General features: G+C 34.4%; 1 protein-coding gene across 1 annotated transcript in view; it reads right to left on the bottom strand.

Moving 5' to 3' along the window:
• LOC114363834 (chaoptin) overlaps positions 1–18984 on the bottom strand; it is a 30473-nt gene extending 11489 nt beyond the window's left edge. Inside the window, exon 1 of the mRNA XM_028319676.1 lies at positions 18844–18984. The gene's annotated coding sequence lies outside the window, so the exon portion shown is untranslated. The remainder of the gene's footprint in view (positions 1–18843) is intronic.
• Positions 18985–25742: the final 6758 nt, after the last annotated feature.

Raw genomic sequence — 25742 nt, 5'->3', positions numbered from 1 at the left:
CCGCTAATTCATTCATGAACTCACAAACATATCAGAGGGTTTAGTGTGAGTTTACATCAAACGTCCTCACTAGTGAGCACGTTAAAAAAAGATATGAAAATTTTAGTTCTTGAAAGTTTCCGCTGGGGGCGCTGTACAATCCGTCATACATTTAATGTCAGTTTTACGCGCTCACTAGTGATGTGATTTGATGTAAACTCACACTACGCCTCAAGATTCATTTTTTGGCGTTTCTCTGCATACGATCGACATTTGTTTAAATCATTGGTTCTTAACCGGTGGTCCGCGGACCACTGGTGGTCCCTGGAGGCATTTCAAGTGGTCCACGAAGACATCGTAATAAACAAGAGACGTGACGTGATGAGTCGAGTCAACACAACGCAATTGGCGCACAGTGGGCGAGAAATCGACCTCCCCTTTCATAGGATTTTGAAAAAAAAAGTGGTCCCTGACAAGACAGAAATTTGGTAAAATGGTCCCTCGTGACTTAAAGGTTAAGAACCACTGGTTTAAATATTGTGATGTCACGATTTTAGAACGATGCATTGCAATGTTGCAGCAAGGTTCTGGAGTGGAAGCCGCGTACCGGAAAACGCCGTGAAGGACGTCCACCACAAAAAGTGGACCGACGACATCATAAAGGTAGAAGGAAGGCGCTGGACGCAGGCCGCTACCAACCGGTCAACGTGGAAATTATTGGGGGAGGCCTATGTTGAGCAGTGGACATCCGATGGCTGAAATGATGATGATGATGATGATGATTGTAATGTAGCGACATTTTGAATGAGTTGTAGAATCAAAATTCCGTGTAGGTAACTGACGGGTGCCAAAATTACCATTTGGCCGTAAAAGAAGTAAAAATTACAAACTTCTGAAACTTGAGCCGTTTATCACTATTGCCTTAGCCAAAAGGTTACTCATGATTAATGGGAGTAGTTACTTATAAAAAAAGGTCGCATCGGCAAATTCCCGATTTGCCTACTTTAGTTAGACGATTTGGGGAATTAGTTGCTTTCTTAGTATAGGTAATCATAAAGCTTTGAAGTTTTAAGACTAATGAACATAATAGGTAGGTATTGATCTTCATAAACGACTGGTTAAAAAGGTGATTTATTATCAGACAGGTCGTTTAAGTTTTCACGACCTCATATCGTATTGGGGTCAGTGGTATTAATTTGGCTAGTTTATTAATTTCTCGGACGACCTAATTTAACCCAAGCGGTCATATGAGCGCGCTAGCAATTGTTTTCTATTCTCTAAGGCTCAGTTGCACCACCCAACTTTAACGGTAACTATGACGATAACCGGTGCATTTTGTACGGAGTTTGGCAGATTTTTGACGTTTGTCAAAGTTAAAGTAACTAAGATGGTGCAACCCAGCCTTAATGATGCAGACACGCTAGTAGAAAATCGTCTTGTGGATAATTCTATTGAATTGATATCTTCTAGTGACTGCAAGATACATGAGATAATACAACTAGAATCTAGTCGATCGAGATAATTGTATGCCAATCTCATGTAGGTATTTTCAAAGCAATTGTACAACAATACAGTTTACTGTGAGATTGAATCTTTATCGCCTAGCTAATTTTAAGATCGTTAAATAAAAGTTACTCTCATAATATCTCTCATCCACTCAATTTCTTTGATGTTAGAACTAAGTGACCTTGATCTTTTACGTTTTCGCTAGTTTCCCTAACTCAAACAGAGCTTTTACCATGATTAGGTAGGTGTATAAAAGAACATAAATAAATACACGTTCTAGGAGTTCATCACATGAAACATTCTCCTTGTAAATTGGAACATAGACTTAGCTTTGAGCTACGAAAAGTAGTCATAGAAATCCAACAAAAACACGGCTCATACTAAGCCGAATTACCTTAATTGTTTTCGACTCCCAAAATGTTTGCTGCCAGTAATCTTCCCAAATTGCGTCTGAGTGGTTAATGCCCGTATTGCCCGTCTGCCACGGAGCTATGGGAGTTCGGACTTTGGCGGTGTGCAGACGGCATCTTATCGATATTGCTTTAAGTTCGAGTTCTTGGCGCACCTAGGCGTGTAATGCCAGAACTAATCCTAAATTCTTTAGAAATTTCCATCGATGTAAACAAACACTTCTGCACACAATTACACTATAATACTCACGTTTTCTTAATATCATACACATTATTTCACAAGCTCATGAAACCAACTTTATTCTCATGATGAAACAAATATGAAATCTAACATTGAAAATAAATATTTTAACAAAATATTTGGATGGTGAAAATTTGTGCTTCATGTTAAAATGTCAAATCGACATTTGACGTTTAAATTTAGGTCCTATCTCTGGAAAATCTGTAAGTCATAGACAATATTCATAGATAATAATCTGTAAATTTTATCGATTTTATTTCAAGTATTCAATTATTTCAATTACCAATTACTTTGATAATATTAATTTAAAATAAAATATAAACGAGGTTATATTCAACAAAGTATTTTTTCTTCATTGAATGCAACGACACACTTTGCGAAGAAGTCTTTGAATTCAGCTTTATTATACAGACGAGTGTCACATAGAAAAGGTCTTTCGACCACTTTTCAACTGGTATATGATTTTATTGTGCACTTTGTCTAGACCCACAGTATAATTTAAATTATATTTCCTTAACAAATAAAAAAGGGAAAATTAAAATTTCTTTGATTAAGAAGATCCTATTTTGACGATCACATTACTGATCTCAACATCAATCAGAAGAGGGATTGATATTAATAATTATACAAACGATCTTTGAAAATCTAATAATCGTCTGTTGCAGTCCGTCCGTAGTACATGACATTTACAGAATTACGATTAACGAGAGATTTTGTCGCATCACTAGTAGATCAACTGACATAGACTAAAAATTCGTCAATGTCAGTTGGCCATATTTGTTTACATTTAGGGAAATTTCTAAAGAACTAAGGTATAGTTGTAGTATGGTGAAAGTGACTTTATGATGAATTAGCAAACATTGAGAACATCGAATTCTAATATTCAGCAAATGATCAACTAATTTAAATTAAAAGGAGCTCGTCAACGATTTATTCATACCTGCCTTTCAAGACAAAGTTACAATCGTGACAGTTTTGTTATTACAAAATCATTTTACATGTAGCTCGCTCCTTAAAGCTATTTCGATAAACTGTAACGAATTCATTTACAAGTGAATCTTCAGTCATAGTAGTACAAAATATCCTAATAAAATTGTCTGAATTCATCCCTGCTTTTAATCTGGCTTAAAAATACTGCAGAATGCACGATTCACGATAAGTATACTTCAAAGTTTCCTTAGTTAAATGCAGCGTTCGTTTGCCAAACAATAAACAAGTTCGCCTACTGGACCCGTATTGAGGTCGTGAAGGGGAAATGTCCACTTTTGGCCCATTTGCAGAAACGACTTAGTTTAAAAAATATATTTGAATCCAATTCTGTTAATAAAGAAGATACGGTAAGGTTAGGTAAGACAAAATCAATTTTGTACTTGGAAACTTTTTTCTTGGTTTTTTACTTGTTTAAGTTTTTATACCCTTTCTTTATCAATGCATCATCTAGTTTCTTAACAAGGGTAGAAGACGGTCATGACGAATTTTGACTCTATTATGTAAGCGTTATGACCTGAAAGTCGGCACTGTATGAACGTTGCCAAAATTTTAAGATCAAAATATACTTTCTTGTCAGTTAGTTTAAAGTTGGCCGTAATATACAGAACAATCAGTGAAGAATTTAATAATTTAGACATAAAGAAGCTTCATTCACAATTCATTGAACAACTCTTAACCTATAGCAGAAGGCAAAACGGGCATCACCCTTTAAATTTCCTCAGACAAAAGTAAGTAAATTATAGGTAGGGTAGGGTAGTACAGGATCCGCCATTACTCATTCTAGTATAGATGGCTTCTTGTCTCGCAAAAAGCGTACAGTTGCGATCGTAAAATATGGCTCCTTAATAATCTAGGAACAGTTAAATCCATTTTGATTAATTTCTAGGGTATAAATCAACTATGATAAAGTTTCACTGAGTTTTATTAATAGTCGGTTGATATGATAAATAGCAAAACAATAAGGACTAAGTACCAATGAATAACTACGTCTAGTTTGAGTTTAGGTTTCATGAGTGAAGGCATTTTTTTTACTAATCAACGTCTAGAGTTTTTAGAAGTAAGTATAGATTCAAGTTTATATCCTTTACTTTACCGATTCTCTAAGATGCATGACACGACTATTTATAAAGGACCATAATAATATATGTACATCAGTTTATTTTTCTAATTAAAGAAGTGTTACTTTATGGTATTCAGGTTTATTTGTATGGATGGTTGATGCTTAGACATTTTTACACTTAGGCCGAGTTGCGCCACCTAATTTTAACCGTAACTTTAACAATAACCGGTGTTTTTTGTATGGAGTTTGACAGACTTTTGACGTTTGTTATAGTTATAGCCCTTTCAGACCTGAAAATTTTTTTCTACAAAATTTATGTTTTCTCGGATTTTATGTAACATTTGGTCCATAAAGAAGACAAGAAAAATCATATTAAAATTTTTCGACTTTCCAATTTTTCAGAAAAGTACCCGCACTATCGTGCGGGTTAGGACTAAGTGCACTATACGCACGCTCGTGCATAATTAATAAATTAGAGGAAATCCATAAGAAAATACCCACTTTTTTGGATATTATTATTAAAATTTAATAATAATCGGCTTTTACTTGAATAAAACCATTGCAACTCATGACCCTTGAAGTGTTATGAGCTCCTGGTGGAACAGTTAGAGATTATCATAACAAATGTGTTGTATTTCCATTTTAAGAGAGCCAAGTCATCAAACACGAATTATTCTGACTCTCCTCTTTTCACCTTATGGTCAGACATGAAATTTAACGTTTTTCGTTGAAAAATACCATTCATCATAATGGTGCTAGTGCCAATCAAAGGCAATCGCTGTCAAATTTCTAATAACATGACTGACGCTGGTGAAAAACCTGTCGAAGTATATAAATCTGTGTGGAGGAACTGCTTAAGTATACAAAATTACTAGTGCACCAACATCCTGCTCTTACTCAGCAAAAGCTGTACTTGCATCCAAATAAATACTGAAATCAAGCATCAGTCTTCCAGCTGTTAAAAGCCAAACAGAGCAAGATTCATTTCTTACAACCTGCATCTGTCAGTAACATAATATACTCATTATATAAAATCCAAAAAAACAATACGCACGAGCGTGCCGTTTTTTCCGTTTAAAAATGAATTTAAACCGAACTGCTACGATAGTGCGCATTAAATTTAAGTTAGTTTTAAGCAAGCAATACTATAAATTATTTTAATGGTTTTTCATTTATTTATTAGAATACAATATTTACTTTATAATTTATAACATTTTAACAACAATACTAGCAAAATACTATTTTTTTATATACGTACCTCTCCGGGAGTTCGCGCCTAAAAATTCTGACATCTTTCACAATCGCTGTCCGGCGACGAACTGCCCGCAAGAGGGTCCTATATTTTTTATTAAAAGTATCATAATACGCACGATCGCCGTGTATCGATTTCGTTCCGAAAAACAAAATTTTGCCAAGCAAATTTTTATTTTAAGTCAATGCGCACGCTTATTTAAGTAAGGTCTGAAAGGGATAGTAAGATGTTGCAACCCAGCCTTAATGAGTAGAGGTAACATTTTATCAAGATTACAAGAGTCATCCTGGAGATTATAGTGAATTTAAACAACAAAAGCATGTAAGTATCAAGTAAACCAGGATTATTATAACCAAAAATAAAGCTCGAAACATATCTCAGCTGCATTCCAGTTGGGGATGTGTTCCGTAAAGTTGTACGTTTCAATTAAACAGTTGCAACAATTTCGGACTATACATCAAAGTCTTGTATTCCGGCTAATAACAGAGCGTTGGTGGAATAATTTAGAGTGCGTTGCTCGCGGAAGCGCAGCGGAACTTGTAATGGATGCTGTGCGCTTACACATTCGGAAACATTAAGAAAGCGAGCTTGTTACACTGTTGCTGTAGGTATTACATATTCTTCATTCTAAATATTTTTTCTAAAACTTCTTTTATCGCACGGAAAAAATCTCTTATGAGTGAGCAGGAATAGCTTTTAACTTATAACAACACCATTTAGAAGCTATACAAAATCAGGTGAAGGACATCTAACGACAATCTATCAAATTATACCTAGCGAATACGTATTTATAAGCAAACCTAGAGTGCTATAGAGACTTGATAGACTGTGACTCCATAAAAATGCTTGTGGTGCCTATCACTTGTTGGACTCAAGCGCACAACACAGCTGATACGCGAAACTAACGCGGCTGTCCTATACAGTAGGTATTGTATTTAAAGTAATGTGATATTCATAAAAATTCAATTCGAATCAAGGATTAAGGCGTGAAAATATTCCTTAAAATAACCAGAGCTACGAGTATCTTCTCAAAAGAGTTAATACAAAAGAGTAGGCTTAGCTAGAGCTTAAAAATCACGATAAAATAAATAAATATCAAGCTGTAATATAATTTACAGTGCGTTGCACGCGGAAGCGCATTCTAAACTTGTAATAGATGCGCGACTCACGCTTGGCTTGCACATTTGGAAGCATTAAGGAAGCGAAAACACGTGGCGTCTCATGTTATCGATAAATAACAGAAATAGCAGAATCATAATAACATACGGCACTTCGGCAATGATACGATACGAGTACCTGGTCTTCATACAAAAATAGACCTGCATGTAATTTTTTTATCAGAATAGCACCTACATAGGTTATGATTTCTCTAAATGTAAGCACTTTTGTGAAAATTGTGGTGAAGATGAGAAATAAATGGGCGATGGCTTTTAGTGAACTAATTTTGGTTACAAATTGGACCTGAAAGGACAGCTGGCAAATATAAAAGTATCACGTAAAAGTAAGTTTAATTATTACTTATTATTGAGTAGAGTATTGTAGAAGTACTTAATAAAAAAGCAAAAGAAAATAGAAAAAGCTACATAATACTGGATAAAGGACAGGACTGTATTAAAATATCCCACATGGCTTTTGGGTATGGTATTAATTTATGGATATAGGCGCGAAGCGACTGCTGACAGGTCAAATGGAAACGTCACGCTGCGCTCATGTCACCTCAAATTCACGCGGATGTAAACTTACTGACGTTGGATCAAAAGCTCTCAATAAAATAATACCAAATACAATTCGATAGTTGACACCACCAATCGATTAACATACAAAACCATTGTCAAAACTGAATTGTGAAAACACCGTTCGCAGTTTAATATCGTAATAATTAATGATCTGTGACATCACTAAGTAGTTTATAATTTCAATTGACAATTTAGTCGTTTTAATGCAAATATCAATTAATAAAGTTAGTTTAAAAATAATTAAGTAGGTATTCCGAAAATTATTCGGTTAGGTTATAATGTACAAATGTTAGAAATTTAAACCTTTCTAACATCTTAAGACTAAACGCAAATGTTTAAAGGTTAATGGACGGTTAAATTTAAATCAATCGATTTTATTTATTCAGCTAACAATTTCAGTCAACTAAGTTATTGGCGTGTGCTAAAATCTTAAGACCGTGCATGTTCCACGTGAATAATTTCGATTTGCATATTAATTGCGAAAGATGAGAATAAACATTTTTCATAGCTATTTCCTTAGATTAATAAAACCTAGATGGATAGTCTTCATACAAACGCTTCGTCAAGAGTGAGGCAAAAATCTTATGTCATTAGTGTCAATTTTGTTGGGAAGTGTAGACAGTGAAGGCGATTTTCCCGAAAGTAGGGAAATTTTTAATACGTTTTAAATTATTTTATAATTAACAAAAACAAAACGCATCATGTACTTACTTATTTATTGAATTCAAAGTACCTACCTAATAACAATAAGATAAATCGACTTAAAAGTCTCGATTTCATAAAAAAGGAAGTGTATTTGTACGGCGAACAATTGGGAAATAAATTTTCTTGTTACTGGTATATTTCCCGTATTTAATTTTTGAAAGCCAAATTCAAGCAAAATACGCGTCGAATTGTAGTACTTACTTATGAAATGTAACACTGGTCACTTTCTTTCGTTTTTCTGATGTATTTTAGACACCCTTTCACAGCACAAATCGTTTTAATTAATTAAAATTCGTCGGACGTGTTTACCAATTTTTCACTTTGACAGTTCATGTGACGTTTACGGGTGAGCCGTGCCGGCTCCCTAAAAACTGCCTCACCTTTCATGCACTGACTATCTATCTAGGCTTTATTAATCTAAGGCTATTTCATCACATGTGCATTGTTAAAATAAAGTAATATTAGGTGCTTTATATCTAACATTTTAACAAAATTGCGTTTATTAATATTTAGTTCATAGAAGTAAAATAATGGCAACTTTAATAATTAACAGGTAAATTAATTAATAGATCAAAATCAAAACCTAATTTTCTCATTAATTTTTCTTTAATAGATTGGTTGGAATTGAAAGAATTCGCTCTCTGATTCGCAATTCCGAACTACTTACGTAGGCTAAATTAATTATTAATCAAACTCTAGAACATAATTTCATTTCATTAAATAACAGTGTTTTACTTCTACTGAGTTACTTCTAGACTCTTTAACGCCAACGCGGACTCTCAAGCAACAGAATGTAATGAATTGAAACAGATAAGTAATATTTAACTCAATCAATCAATCTTTGTTAATCAAGTTACAAAGTATCCAGCGACAGAACTGAAATTCAAAAGTATTCAGTACTCAAATTGACTGAACCCCGTTTTATGTTAAGAATTGCTTTTGACTAAGTGAGACTCTTGATTCAGGGATGAAATTAATTATTTAAGACATTAGATCTTTCATTTTTCAAATTATCGACCTCAAAAATATTGAATTTCAAGGACAGATTGTTTTGTTGAATTTTGATATTTTCTCTGGGGAGGCCTTTCTCGAGCAGTAGACGTCATTTTGCGAACGAATTTTTTTTTAACGAATTTACAGGACAGAATCTATGACTACAAATCGATTGAGCGATGTCTTGCAATGCGGTTCCTAAAATGCATGAACTATTGGATTTTCCTGTTGGATATAAAATAAATATTTTAGTGAACGATGGAATATACTCGCCAGTTGTAAATGTTGGATCGACGATAATACTAACGAGTTTAAGAATCATGTAAAATCCGTTTTCTTTCCACTCTTTTGTTTCACACACGTTTCAGTCGACAAAGCCTCCTTTCTCCGCATCAATTACAAAGTTCAGTTAGATCCGTCTGTTGCACCCAAGTGCATTACAGCGTATGCGCCTCGCAGCGCGTTGATTAGCTATTTAGTGTTTCCGTTTGTGAACGAGTATCCTGTGAAACGTACGCGTTAACAAACAGTCTGATGCTGATGCTGCTTTGGTACTTTACACGTAATTAGCTGTTCATTTGTTTACTTAATTTTTTGTTTCGAGCAAAAATGTAGGAACTCATTTGGGCTAGCTAGTAGCTAGTAAGCTGCTAAGCTTACACCACCTAACTTTGACCGTAACTATAACCGGTGTTTTTTGTATGAAGTTTGACAGATGTTTGACGTTTGTTAAAGTCAAAGTAAGATGCAATTTATTTTTTTTTAAACCACTGTGTAAATGCTGCGCACGTGACATTGGCGGAACAGTGTGCCCTCAGTGGCGAAAAAACGCAAGTTCATCGCCATCAACCCAAAGAAGAAGAAGAAGATGGTGCAACCCAGCCTAAGTGTCAGAATAAGCAGCTACGGGCAACAACATTCTTAAGTAATGAATACTTAAGTGTTTATTGGCAAGTGCATCTAAACTGGCAGCATCCATTCATCTATCTATCTATATTCTATATAAATAAAAATGAATTGATGTTCGTTAGTCTGATTAAAACTCGGGAACGGCTGGGCCGATTGAGCTGATTTTGGTTTTAAAATGTTTGTCGTAGTCCAGGGTAGGTCTAAACGGTGAGCAAATACGCGCGACAGACAAAATTCCACGCGGGCGAAGCCGCGGGCGGAAAGCTAGTAAATAATAAATACTTAAGCATTTATTGACACATGCTCTTAATCACTATTACGAATACGGAGAATACAGAATATTTCAGAATAATGACCCTGGATAGAAAGTTTACAATCTTTGTCACGAGAGTAAATAAAATATTAACCGATAACTCGACTTTCCCTTTGCTTCAAACAACTATACCATTTCGTTGTCCCGTTCTTACGTCTTTACATTTTAACCTATAGTTGTTGCAATTCACGAAGGCGAGTGAGCTTTACATGTGTGGTGGCTCGCTACTGTTCGTTTTTCAAAAGTTTTGATAAACATTACCATATCGTTATTTATGCATGTACAGGTACACACACAAGCAAAGCTTACTCGCCTTCGTGAGTTGCAAGAGCTATACTCGTATCTATAAAAATCTATATGCTTTCATATTGCAAGGAACAATGTCCCAAATTATGAGCACTCCATTGTTTTGGGGCACTGCTACCCGCATCAAGATTTCCCTGGAAATGCTTTCACGTAGATTCAAACAATTTGAAGTGGTATGCAAACGATATGCTGAGACAGTTTCGTCCCTCAATTCTTGAACATGGTTGGGAACTTTCAGTGTTCCATAGCAATTAGCGAAATTAATTAATTCAAAATAACTGTGAATTTTCAGTAAAATTCCTAGCCCATTATTTTTTTATTTATGTAATTTACGCGGGAATAATTAAAATATTTTTAAGTTTGTGTACTGAATAAACAAAAGCACTTGTTTATTATAAATAACTTGAAAAATCGAACTGCATAAGGCGGGAACCGAATCCAGAACCTTTCGCTTGCTGGGCTAATTATTATTGCTCTTCCATCTGAACTGATTTAGTTTGAGAAACGACTTTAAACGTTAAGATATTTTAATAACTGCAATATGCTTATTGTTTTATTAATCTGGGGGCACGGCAGTGCCCCCACCAAGTCGAGCAAAAAAGCGGCACGGCCGTACCATCCTTTTCTCGAAGCAATTCAGGCCATTTTCGATCGCCTGTAACTTCGTTGTGGATAAAACTAGAAGGCTGAATTTTCATTAGCTATGCAGGCATTGTAAAGACACGGTATATTTCAAATTTCATTCAATTTGAACCAGTAGTTTAAGAATTATAACGGGTCAAAGTTTCTTAATTTTGTCACTCACTGACTGACTGACTGACTCACCATCGCCATCGCATGAAAACACGTGTAAATTAAATTATTTAGTGCGACGGCCGAGTCAATAATTTATGTAAAACGTTAAAGATTTCCTGGCCTGGACTTGGTACCTATTACATGGAGCTCACAACTTTTTACCGTAGAACAACTGAGTTGCGTGACTTGTTTTTTTTGACAAGTATTGTTTTTGATGGGATTTCTTATTTTAGCAAACATTTTTCATCAAGTTTTTCCCCTAAAATATTTTTTAAATACTCAAACACGAAGATATTTCCATCAAAAATTTCCTCCAACGAAAAGTAACATGGGTTGCATAATACCTACTTATTATCACAAGTTCAATATGTGGAAAAATCTCCAACCCATTTCCTGCCCGCGTATCTGCATAAAACGAGGGAAAAAACTCTGGGGCAAGCCATTAGGAAGGACAAGGAAACTGCTTCAAGTGAAGGGTTAATCTGTACTCTGAAAAAATGGTCTCAGATAGGGACTTCACTTTTGTTATCCAGAGTAATTTGAGATTGGGTGATTAGTATTCTTCTCTCGTTCCCAATATTGATAAAATCGCTCCCGCTCTATTGTAATGGGATTCTTTAGTGACGTCAGCAATATCCTTGGCCCTCCCCACTGATATTAAACTTGACGTAATTACATTTTTCACTAAGGTCTTGAACTGACGTCGGAGTGTTCAGCTTCTTAAGAATCACCCAGATTAGGAAGTGGTTTTGACAGATGGTGAAACGAGGGCTTGTTATACAATAATATTTGCAATGAAGAAACAACTTTGCAGAATTTAATGTTTTTTTTAAATATGATACAAATTTTGAAAGTATTTATTTTTAATAACGTAGATCTTCTCATTCTCTACATTAATTAAAATGAATTTGTAATGGACTAGCTGACCAGACAGTCAACATCTTGGCCTTATAAATATGCCTGTTAAAAGTCCATATCCCCTAGGAAAGATAAGATCAGTTTTGCCGATTTTGACCATTTTAGGGTCAGTTTCACAATTTAAGACGTGTTTGACATTGGTTAATTTAAATACGAGTATGTGATACGTACAAATACATAATGAGTATTTCAAATATTTTTTAAGCCACGATAGCCGAACGGTGAAGGGGTCGGACTGTCCGACTCGTGATCCGGGGAACGCGGGTTCGGTCCCCGCCGCCGCTCGACTATTATGGTGAGCTCACTCGTGACACAAGCATATTTAGCTTAATACGTGGGGCTAACGGGAGTATCAGTAATTTGTGTAATAACAAATTACTAATAATCTTAAAAAAAAATGAATTCATCGTACAGTCAAGCTCAATATTCCCAGTAAATAAAAACATTCATCCCAAAGGTAATNAAACTGAAAATGGCTCTAGATTTGTAATTTTGATAAAGACAAGTTAGATTTCAAATAAAAACAAAAGATTTCGAAGTAAAATAAGCATTTTAGTTAAAATTAAAATTGTCTCTACCTGTAGCGGAGAATAATGTTGTGGCAGGCCTTTGTTCAAATGATCATTGCAAACGTTGTGATAGGGATAGAGACATGCGATTTTTGGTGTTACGAAGGTAATACGATAGAAAATAATAAAAAGTAATAAAAACCACCGGTTATAGGGGCATTTTTTGGAGAAATTTATCAAATAACCAAAAAAACACGAATTTAAAAGCAGTTTTTTTTCAAAAAGTATCATTTTTTATTATTGGTTGGCATTTTTTGTGTATTTTATGTATTTTTTTAGTATTGCCTGTTATTTAGCGTTATTACTGTTTTTATTTTATCAGGATATGCCGCTTAGTTTAAAAGTTATTACGTTTTCTTTACAATAAGTAATTGGAAGAAAAAAAATTCTATAAAAATTTTAAAAAAAATCTCAAAAAATTTTTGACCTCTTTTTTGTCGATAAAAATAGGTCTAGTTTCATCTATTTTCATATGTACACTTTAACGTGACTCACACTGTATATTACAATACAGTCAGTCATCATTGCAAATGTTGTGATAGGGATAGAGACATGCGATTTTTTGTTTTAAAAAGATAATACGATAGAAAATAATACAAAGTAATAAAAACCANATCTATCATACCTTTTGTTGTACTTGTGTTTTGTGATGTGTACCATTTGTCACTAAACCATTGTAACCATGGTAACAATGTACATTTTGGCACTGGGACTTTTTGACGTTCATACTTTCTGCCACACTAACAACCGGTCCGTATGGACATTTTGACACCTGCACATTCCAACCGTTGAGCGTTTTTTCGCATTGACTACCCAGTCCCTGAATGAACCAAATGCTCAATAACGTTGAAAAGTGATTTTTCAAACTGCAGAATCAGGTCTTTAGAAAAGAGAACTTATTTAAACCTTCATTAAGGTTCAGCATTAACTTTTTGCAATAAAAATATAAGGATTCCAATATTATGGCTGAAATTGCGTGAACCACTATCGCATTTTATTCAATGGCCATTGGAGATTAATCTTTCCACATTTTGTGCTACATTTACGATGAATAAACTAATTTAGTTAATGAATGACCGCTTCATATTTAAACGTCATTAATTTTTGATGCTTCTTTTATGTTTGTTTTACCTTTCAAGCTACTTCTGAATAAATATTATTGAATAATTTAACATGACAATTTGGTGACGATCGAGAAATTATTTTGTTGGCTTGCTAAGTAATTTGTTAAAACAATCATTGAAGTTTTTATCGTTTATCTGACCTAATTGAAACAGTAAATAGTATTCATTATCTATTAAGTGCCAATCTAATCTCTAAGCTTAATCTCTTCTATGAAGTAAGATAAAATATAGGTCCAGTAGAACTCATACAATATAAACATAATATTATGTAGTAATAATGAGTAAGTATGGCTAAAAACTTCGAGGATACTTCTTTTTGAGGTTAAGACCTAAGTTAATCGATTAAAAAAATAAAAAATTATGCCGATGGATTTAATTTTTTTATATTAGGTATATTTTTTCTACTTCATATCATCATACTGATCCATAAGTATCGATTGAAGAAACGATCTAAATTCATCGGCCCAGGGATCAGCGGCCATCAATTTGTCAGTTTAGGTTTATGGATCATTTGGAGTCGACATCGCACGCGCTCGCGTTTCGTAATCTGACGGCCAGTGGACGGCCGGAAATTAGCGGTTTTTCTATTAGACGAATCGCTGCGATTATACTGTAAAAATAAACGTTTGTGTATTTAGATAAGATTTTTAGCTTAGAAAATAATACTAATATGTGCCTTTATGGTTTTCACGTCGTTTGAAATGACAGGGCATATGAAACCAGGCATTTTTGTTTAAAAAATAGCACCTGCTAAAACTAAAAAAGAAGTCATACTGCTAAGTTTTAGTGCAGCAGTCGTCATGGGTTAAAAATAGTATAGCCGGTTTAGTAGTTTTATCATTATATGGATGGACTACAATTCACGCGAGATCTTTCGTAACTACATACAAGTGTAACAAAAAGTTACTAAAAAGTAACTAACCTAACCTAACCTAACCTAACCTAACCTAACCTAACCTAACGGAATTATATAACAATACCAAAAGATTAATTAGGCATGTAAATAATAATCATAACCGTATCTGTTTAGATAAATTACCAAAGCTTTCGGTAACAGGTGGAAGATATTTAAATGGCAAATTATCAGAATGATATTCAAATCGCTACAGAACTGTTTTGTAACAATAACAGAACATCGTACAGTTTCAATTGTAACACACCCTGTATTAGTTTGGAACTTGTTTTGTTCCGCGGAGCCCACTGTTTCCATTCTAAACAATCACTGCACATATTTCAGGAAATAAAAGTACGCCGCGAGTGTATTTTAAAGCGCATGTTGTGGAAGGAATATCTTTTAGAAATAACATTTTCATTACTGCTTTGAAAACTGGTATCATTTGAGGTATTAAAATGACTCTACATTTACATGTTCATTAAGTTGTACGATTACTTAGGCTGAGTAGCATCACCTTATTTTAACCGTGACTATGACGATAACCGTTGCTTATTGACAAATTTTTGACGTTTGATAAAGCTAAAGTAAAATGTTGCAACCCAGCCTAAATGTGATTAACTTTTTAGGAATATTTATTTTGAAATAGGTAATTAATCAACCATGATGTCACGCTACGTCGAAGCAGTAGACCTCATGAAGCTTATGTGCTTTAAAAATGCCATTAGGAGCTGTTATAGTAAGTTCTGATAATCTCTTTCAATTTCATTCAAAGAAGGAACTTTGACTGACTTAGAAAATGTTTTTCACATGAAAATCCGTGCAAGAATCTTGTTTTCAGCGAATGAAGTGGAAAAGATGCTTACGTCGTCAATATTGGCAACTCTATTGAATTACTCGCTAAACTAAGTTTATCGTATTTTTTACTCGCTGGTAGGAAAATGAGGAGTTTCGGAAGTGGTTAATAAAGTGTTTTATTTTTTAATGATCTTTTGGGACATTATCACGAAAAGGTAACGTCGTAAACCTAACTATTCTTTTGCGTGACAGCTGTGTTATATACCTATACCATTAGTTCATTCATTCAAATAACTTTTAGTTTAGACAAAACTTATAGCCTAGTCGCAGACTACCGGCATTTTGTGGGCAGATAGTCGGGTCGGGATGTTAATCAGTATGCACATGTACCTATGAAAGTACACACATTACATCGGCTGATTCTTCATACAAATTAAAATTGGGCGCAACTATCGGCCGACAAAAATCTGTAGTCTGCAGGGAAATGAATCATAATTGCTCATTTAAAATAACCGTTAGCAACCGGTAACAAGCTCCAAAATGCAAATTAACGAGCACTCAGAACCGTTTGTAGACTCAACGATTGGTAAACAACGATCCCGGAGTGCCATGAGCCTATTTGATTTCTCTTTCATTTAAATTAAAACGTGCCGTTGCCCGCCCATAAAGCAGAATACGACCCAACCTAAATACTTGGTTCATAATTATATAATACACTCGGTGTCAAATAAATCGCACCTCCCGCGACAAGCACTTTCAAGCGTATGCATCCCCACTTCTCACCAATATTGGTTCCATTTGAAAGCCAAGTTCTAAACTTCATTTCATTAAAGGAAAGGTTTTTACCTCACAAATGTGTCTATAGAAGGATCCACTGTCTCTTCTTAAAACGACAAGTAGATACCTACGCTTGAGCCAACTTTTATGGTTATAAAACTGTTAAATTGGGATTAATCGCTATCCATCTGTTAAAAAGGACACGTGAGATCATTATTTGGTTTTATAACCACAAAAATTGGTCTTATTGGTCCTAAATGTGACGGGCAATAGTTGTTGGTTTTTTCAAGTCTTTATGGTGACTGTTAATGAAAAAATGAGTTTTTAAGTTTATTAATTAATTGCGGAGCACCAGGATTGTGTCAGAAGAAAATCTTTAAAGTTCTTGTCGCGGGAGGTGCGATTTCTTTGACGCCGAGTATAGTAGAGGCCAAACAAAGCTTCTTTGAAACAGCCTATTAGCTACGTCTCATATATCAAAGTTGTTTAGCACTTTGGATTTCTAATATCTGACGTAATATGATTTGCGACGCACTTTGACGTCTAAACTTTGTTCTTAGTTTGTCCCCGAAATTGGGTTTCTTTATGTAGGTATATCAAGTAAAATGAACTTGGCCCATAGAGACTACGAGTATTAGGTACAGTCTGTTATTAGGGCTTTGTTTCTAAATGGAATAGAAGAAAGAACTAGGTAATTTACATTTTCACAAGTCAAGTTTTCCCTTTCAAATTGAGTTAGATATAAACTAACACGTTCTAACTGTTATTCTAAAACATAGCTCAAACCTTGGTTCGTACCTACTCAAGTGTATTATTTATGCTAAGGTTGATATGAAAGCTGTGAACTTCTTAAGAAATGTTTAGGGTTTAACCCTTATTTTTAATGTCTAATCATTATAGCATAAGCTTTGATGAGCTTAGGCCTAGATTATTGATGAAATATTATATTTAATTAATTTTATAAGTAGGTAGGTACGAGTATTTAGTTTCATGTTTGACATGAGTATAGTTTTAAATAAGTACAGGTATAATAAAATACAAGTAAAGTCTAATAAATGCAGATTTAGATAAAGTTAACTAAATCCATATTAAAATTTTCACTACAACCCAAGATTTTCGCGTTAAACGGAATTTCAACGGAACTGTTAGTAAAGTTGGTTTAGAATTGATCGCAAACTCAATTATAATCAGACAGTAACTTGATAAGACTAATATCACAAACTTGTTCGGGAAAACATTTAATTTTGAGCTACCGAAATTGATTTTGCTCAATTACCCTCTGGTGATTAATGTAGGAGTTTAAAGACTTAATTAACTTTTACGAAAGAAATGAGGTTCAATTTTACACGGACGTCAGAATCATTAAATTTGTTTTTATTTAGGAGGAAATACTCAGCTAGTATTGTAAAATTTCTACGTCATTCATTCAACGTTGGAAATATTGCTTTCGTAATTTACAGTTACAGTAACTTACTAGATATGTAAAAGTTGTAGAAGTTATGGAATCCGTAACGAGTGTTATTTTTTTTTTGTAATTTCAAGCACGGCATTACACGGAGCCGATTATAATACCTTAAAATACAATAATAATTAGTTAAGCTCTTAATTCCGTAAAAACTTTGCCTCAATTCTAGGAAAGGTCTTATACATAGAGATTTAATAAAATACATTAATTCTATCTTTTTGATCTGACAAATCTAGCTCTACATCGATCAACACAGACAATAAACAAAATAAATCGACCTCGGCGTCCAAAAAAATCAATGTTCGACTTTTTTCGGTCTGGACCACATTGATATACTCCACTTCGCGCCAACAAATGATTCTTATCCGTCACTCTCGAGATACGACCCGGGCCTGACGAGTGTCGAGTGTCAGAGCTGTCATTTTGGGTATACCCACCAACATCATAACACAATATGCACTTTATCCCTTCACATTATGTACTAAAATAGAAAAACACCGAACCAAACGGGTTACAGATCAGAAAATAGATTTGTTGAGTGTTTCGTAGCCTTAATGTCTACAGATAGTTTATAAAATGTCGCTTGGTTAACCGTATATCGTGTGACCTAAAAGTTTTACAGCTGAAATTATTGTAACGTATTATGGGCTTATGTTTATTATCTACTTTCGTCGTAGCTAAAATAAACTTGTGTTATTTCACCGGTGAAAGAGGGTGCAAAGATTTAAGTGGCGATGAAAGTTTCATGACAACATGTACCGCACGTGTCTCTTCTTAAAATATTAATAACAAATCTCTAACACAATATTTTACTTAAGAATCTCGTTGCAAACTTGAGAAGCTTACTGTTAAATTGGTTTGGAATCCCGTAGGCCTGTAATTAATTCTTTACAGAGTTAAATTTCTAATCAATCTAAAAGTAAAAGTCCACCGATATTGGTCGCGCAAAGTTTGCCGAGGGGAAGTTTTGGCGAGTCGCGCACCGTCTTAAAAGGATTCATTTCCACTCAGAAACAGCTAAACCTTTTCAGGTAAATAGAAACTTTTCCTGTTACAAAAAAAATCACTTCACCTTATTCATAAAATTATAAAACACTGAACTTACCTTAACTTTTTAAGTGATTTCAATCATTCCAACAGAAATCCTGGTCTACGTAAACAACTGTAACTTGTTCGAAACTTTCATGCACTGTCCGCTGGTCGAGAGAGTTGTCCGCGTGACGTCACGGGGCGTCCGCCTCGTCTTCCCTCCGGTAACCGACTGGCTGGAGCAGGACCGGAGTCTGCGTACTAGAACATCCCTACAGATTGCTATATGGGAATAAGCGCTGATAAATTACATACATACACGCGTAACGCGGGCTACGCCGTTCTTGATTAGTTTGAAGTCGGCCGCTAATGCGTTAGACATGCACAACACTCAGCGCTTCCTTAGTCTTATTTGCTCCGCTATTAATAGTTCGTTAGTGTATACGATATGTAAGGGAAAGTAGGGCTGTAGTGTAATATATTTTTAACTCTAAAATTAGAACTACTGTTACTCTTTTAAAAAGTTTTTTCTGTGAGAGGATGATTCAGCTTTATGTACTAATAAATATTCGCATTGCAAACACAGTTAACATTTATGAAAATAATACTGATAAAATATGTTTGGGATTACATCCAGTAAATATTACACTATCAATTATCTAAATTACATAGAGCTTGTTTATTGTAATAAAACAACTGATGAACGTTAATCCTCAAATAGGTTACAGTGTTTTTTCTGCCTATATCATTTATTTTATTTTGTTTTGTTTTATTCAGAAAACAGACTTACTTATATGTAATTGTGTATTACTTTAATATTTTATTTGTTTGCTAAACTTGTTTTTGATATCAAAACAAAATTACATTTTACTATCTCCAAAAGTCATATTCATATACTGGTAACAAAGATAAATTACGTTTTGCTTTTAATAAAAAAACGTCATAAGTTTTCCGCTTCATGCCGTCATTCACAAAACAAATCAATGCATAATACAAATATTTTTTATCCCTATTTTTACCACACTGTGGGAAACTAAATCTCAGCCTTAAGCCGTACTTTGACAATGATTGGGGTCGGTGTTGAAATGTAAATATACCTATAGAAAATCTAAAAATAAAACGACCACACTACAATATTCTTGCGGTTAAAATAGTTGACAGCACATTAGACTCTACATTTTTGATGCAAATTCGACCCTTTTGCGAGGAAATAAGGTACCACAGTGATTACCTTGATGTGCCGTCCTTACCTGAGCAGACGGGAAGCCGACACCCATGTCTAGAAATACTTGTGGGTTCTAACTGTTTATTTTCCTACTGAAATATACTGGACCGCAAATAAAAAGGGTCGGTTAGAAAATCTTCATTATCTTCCAAATTACCTGACCTAGATTTATGAAATTAAATAATAAACTTATGCAAGCTTTAGTTTTTTTAATAAATATAAAATAACTTAACTTTTTTCAGAATGTTTTGTTTCATAAAGCTCGGTAGGTAATTTTGAAAACCTACAGGATGATTTTGCAATCAGTGTCCAAATTTTTAGGAGCGATTCAGAATCAGTAACTTATTCGATGTAAGTAGGTACTACGTAAAGAAAAAAAAATTTTTTCTTTAATCATTTTTATCCGCTAAATCACCCTGTATAACTTAATTTTTTTCAGTATGTGTATGTAAATATTGTTTTATAAAGCTCAGTAATTAGGTAATTTTGAATAGAAGCTTTTCTTTTTCTTTTCGGTCTAGTGTACCTACTTTAATTTTGACTATTTGTGCATTGGGGAATACGTAGGCACGAAGAAAAAGAGGATGTCTGTCTGTTTTAATATCTGGCTAGACAGCCAGATATTTCAAAATAGCGCCAATTCCCTAGCCTCTTCACTATTTTATTATTTAATTACAAACGTTTTCAGATCATTCAAGATTCTACTACGTTATTATATTCGTTTATTTAATTAAAGCTCATTCTTGCTAGTAACTACGGTATGCTTTTATTTAAAGGTAACTTAAGATATTTAAAGATAATTTATTTAGGTTGAGTTGGATCATCTGACTTTAACCGTAACTATAACGATAACCGGTGATTTTTGTATGGAGTTTGACAAATTAAAGTTAAACTAAGTTGGTGCAACCCAGCCTTTATTAGATTATATTATATCTTTAACGCCATAAGACATCCGCAGTTTATAACTTTTCTAGTCTTTTCTGTATATTCATATTTTAAAATTCATATGTTAATTATTGTTTGTTTATAATAAAGTACTTATTAGACTCAAACTTATTTATATATCGTCAATTTTATATCCGAATAATACGCATACAATTATACGATACATACGAGTACGAGTACATACGATTCCCTCGGCGACTTGAACGATTCACCACGGCTTGCATTCAATATCTCCTTGCATTGCGATTCTTATCTCGCCGCTCTTTGTCCACCGCTCAAGCCACTGCATCGCTTCCATTCATACAGGAATCGCTCCGCCATTGCGATAGTTGATTGTTTTATACCGCACATTGAAAGTAAATGAAATAGACACGATATAATCTCAATGTACCTGGTAACTAGACAGATTTATTGTAAATCACGCAATAAAGACACAAAATAAATAAAAATCCGAAACACCGCAATTTAGACGGCATTTCACTAGGCAGCGATCTTCTCCAGAGAATCAAGGGAGAGGGCAGCATTTATATCGCCATTGTAACGCCATGCCACTAACAGCTGTAGCATAGTCCGGTCAGTTTAAGTTCTAAAGATCGCAAGTATACCTATGTAATTTTCATACCAATCATACACCTATGTAATTTTGTTTCGTTAGGAAGGTTTCAAGCGAAATAGACGTAAGTATGAACATGATAAGTGTCGTTTGTGACATAATTTGATAAAATGCTGCAAAAAAAGTAAAACTATAAAATTATTCCAAAAACAAAAGCTATTGGTTCTATTGGTAGAAAAACGCCTTTCAAATTGAAAGTTCTAGCTTGTTTTTATTCCACCCACTCTATTTTCATAATGCAAAACGGGTTATTTGTGTAGCTCTTCCGGCGCGGTTGCAAACAAGAAGTTTCTGTCAGTACGTCATTTGCCGACGGACCCACTCTCAGTAGGGCTGTGCGTTTTTAATTTTTAAAGCTGGACATTACCCATGTTGTTTTGTATTCTGAATTAAAATATTTGATGCTTATATCTGTACCTAATGTGAAACAATTAAGGACATTCATAATTATTATAATTTTAAACACATGACAACCACTGCTGAACATAGGCCTCTCCGAATGACTTCCATATTGACCGGTTGGCAGTGGTCTGCATCCAGCACTTTCCTTCTAGCTTTATGAGGTCGTTGGTCCACCTTGTGGAACATTATTTTCATTCAGTTATAAACAGCTATTAAATGTGATTCACCCTACTCTACTACTTTAGTACAAATTAAAGGTATTTAAAGGTCCAGTATACGTATACTCAGGGAAAATAATATCTTGCTGGTTTTCTCATTTTATTGCTTTTGTCAGGCATTATTACGGGGTACATTGTCGTCAGTAGTCTAATTTAGCTTAGGTTTTAACTTACCGGATGTATACGTATTAGTAATGAATAGTTTTTAGATAAAATTTAGCAGTGGCGCGATGGCGCATCCCTATCTCGTGGTTAATACCTCGTCGCAAACTCCTGTTATTTTAACAGGTTACAGCGCTTTGACTGCTTGATAATGAGCTGTCGAAAAGTACTCGCCTCCTTGACCTGTGGGAAACTTCATTTTATACACCTGAAAACGTGTAAAAAAGTTTAAAGACGAAAATGAACTTTATTTGTATACATTTTCAATTCAGTTTTGAATTCAAACATTAATAAACGTGAACGATTTTGGGAAAATTCGATTGTAATTTAAGCAAGCCGCAGATTCGATATAAAAGTCAATACTTCGGAAAATTTGTAATACATAGTTACCGACTTTTCCAATAGAAACCAGTTCCTAGAAATCTAAATCGAATTCACATAAACCAACCATTTGAATTGATCATTTCGTTTTGTTTTAATAAAACAAGCAGGTACCAGAAAAAGTAGTCAGGTTTGAATTTATTATTCTGATAATCCATTCAGAATATTTTCAACTGGAAAGCGTTTGAAATTATAATGGAATTGGCCTGAAAACGTGAATCAACACTACGTTTTCCAATAAAATACTGACAGGTTTTACTGAGGTAAATAAATATGCTAGACCTATTCATTTAAGTATTACAACCAAAAAGTAGGTACCGGAAAATGCAGCGTGGGACATCTACCCACAAGGTGGACTGCCGACCTCATAAAGGTAGCAGGAAAGCGCTGGACGCAGGCCGCTACCAACCGGGTAACATGGAAAGCATTGGGGGAGGCCTATGTTTAGCAGTGGACGTCCTATGACTGAGATGATGATGATGATGAACCACCCACAAGGTGGACTGCCGACCTCATAAAGGTAGCAAGAAAGCGCTGGATGCAGGCCGCTACCAACCGGGCGATGTGGCCTATGTCTAGCAATGGACGTATTGTGGCTGAAAAATTATGAAAGTAATTACTTTTGTTTTTTGGGTAAGGGTAAGTTATCCAACCGATTACCTACATCTGCAGTTCTTTCATGTTTATAAATTATGTATTTCTTATTCCTTTGCTACGTGCATGCCTAGACGCTGTATTCTCTGGGGCAGGAGGTTTGCAGAGTAAAATACAAACAACGTATTCTCTGTCAATCTGTGTCTGATCTTGAAAGATTGTCTGCGTATTGAACACTGCAGTATGTAAGCATTTTGTTTCTTAAACAAAGCATAGAGCCTTTTACGATTCTTTGTTACCTTTATTTGTTATCCGGACTTAACTGAGTAGGTACTGTTTTTTTTTAGATTATGTCAGCCGTTTGGTGTAGTGGTTCAGAACGGACTACTATGCCAAAAGGCCCTGGGTTCGGTTCCCGGCCGGGCATAAATGGGCTATGTATAATATGTATGTATTTACAAAAAAAAAGTATTTCACTAGGCAGCGTTGTCTAGTACCCATAGCACAAACTTTGCTTAGTTTGGGACTAGCGGCGCAGTGTAAAAATGTCCAAGGATATTAATTTATTATTATTTATTAGGCATCAAACTTGTCAAGCAAACTGGATACAAATTAAAGTCCAATCGAAAGTGGCAATCGGTTAAAATTATTTGCTCAAAGAGTTGCAACCAAGGAAACTGGAAAATGAGTTGCAGAGACCTAAACTTTCTTAACTTGTCGGAGCCCCATGAAGATACATAAAACACAGAGTTTTCAGACGGAAGTTACAGATTCGGCATTGAAATAAAATAACGTCTTAAAGTTGATTAAATAAAGTACTTACTATTTGTCAAGTAAGGAAAACCTGTTATTTGCCATAATTTTGGGTAGGTATTAGTCATAATTTAATCTCAGAAAAACATTGTTGGTTTTCTTATAAAATAAATAAACAAATTATCAGTAACTGACTTATAGGATTGTATAAAGCACAATAATCTAGCACCTACTGTATTGTGGTAATTATGCATTTACGTAATTTTTTGGTCGGCGGTCGGCCAACACACCTTAGCTTAATTTTTTCACTCGTTCCGTAAAACTTCATCAGTCAAAGTAACGTTCGGGCACATAATTTATCTGGGGCATATCCCGCCATGCCTTTCATCCACGTTAATTACCCGCCATGCTAGGTACTTTTACACGTTCGCAAACAAGTAATTAAGGGTAAGTAATTAATTGAAATAGCACACGATGTTACGCGGCTCTTTCGATGTAAAGTTGCGAGAAAAAATCGCATTTTGGAATTAAAATTTAATGGGATGATAAGGGAATGATACAGTGAATTATTTTATTTTTAGCTTTTAAGGATTTATTTAGCGTGGGAGTCGCTAAATTGACGAGGTTTGAAGAACTTTCGAAGAAAGGTTTTTATATTTCCCACTCGTTTATCCCATTTACTATTAAAAATGTAACAAATATATTTTTAAATTGGTATAGGTACATTTTTGTTACTCGTATAGTAGGTGATTTGAGGAGCAAGCTAAACAACGGCTAACTCTTTAGCTTCGTTCTTATTCTAAACCTTTATCATGAAAAAATATCCAAAGTTATTGTTTCCATGAAAAAAAAAACCTAAAAAACCAGCCCTTCCAATGTAAAGAACTAACTACTTAATTAAAAATTGCCCGTAAATAAATAAACTGTTGGTCCGTGCCCGGATACTCTCCAAAATATTTCTCATTCAATTATGACAGTGGGAATAATAATAATTAACGTGGAACACCCCACGGGCCGAATCTTGGAATTTTATACGTCTGTTCCAGATATTTTTTATGAGATAATGTGGCGTTGAATTTCGTCTTTGATGTGTGTTGCGGACGATGGGAGAATACTAATAGCAGGAATTAGTGATGTGAAACAGTCTTAAAGTAATTTATCGATTGTTGGCCTGAAGATATATGTATAGTCGTGTTAAAATAAAAAAACAAAAACGCTCCGATTGTAATAAGTATTACGTTTCAAATTGTGTAATGTTTTTATATTTTTATCATTATCCCTTAAATTCGTTAACACTAATAAGACTTTGTTCAACATACACAAAAAGTACGTACAGGATGTACGAGTGGATTACTAATGTTTGGCCAAAAAACGTTTCCCAAATTATCACATCGCAAACAACGTTTCGCAAATTTTTATTTGGCAAATTCTCATTTGGCAAAACAACTTATTGCAAACTTTTAATTCGCAAATGTCGTTTTCGGCATATCATTGTTTAGCAAATTATTGTTTGGCAAAGTATGTATTGCCAAATGTTTCATTTGGCAAAAATATTTCACGATAAACTATTTACAAAATAATTTGATTGTTGCATAGAATGCATACAAATTAGCTTGTGGTTATTATTTTATTTAGTGGGTAGTTAATATAAAATTTGTTCTTAATTAATTTTCTTATTTCAT

The sequence above is a fragment of the Ostrinia furnacalis genome, unplaced genomic scaffold (genome assembly GCF_004193835.3).
Source record: "Ostrinia furnacalis isolate ACB-3 unplaced genomic scaffold, ASM419383v2 OfSCF7311, whole genome shotgun sequence".
In the NCBI taxonomy this organism is placed as follows: domain Eukaryota; kingdom Metazoa; phylum Arthropoda; class Insecta; order Lepidoptera; family Crambidae; genus Ostrinia; species Ostrinia furnacalis.
Note: the sequence above shows the minus strand (reverse complement) of the source record. Positions and strands in the feature narration are given on the sequence as shown.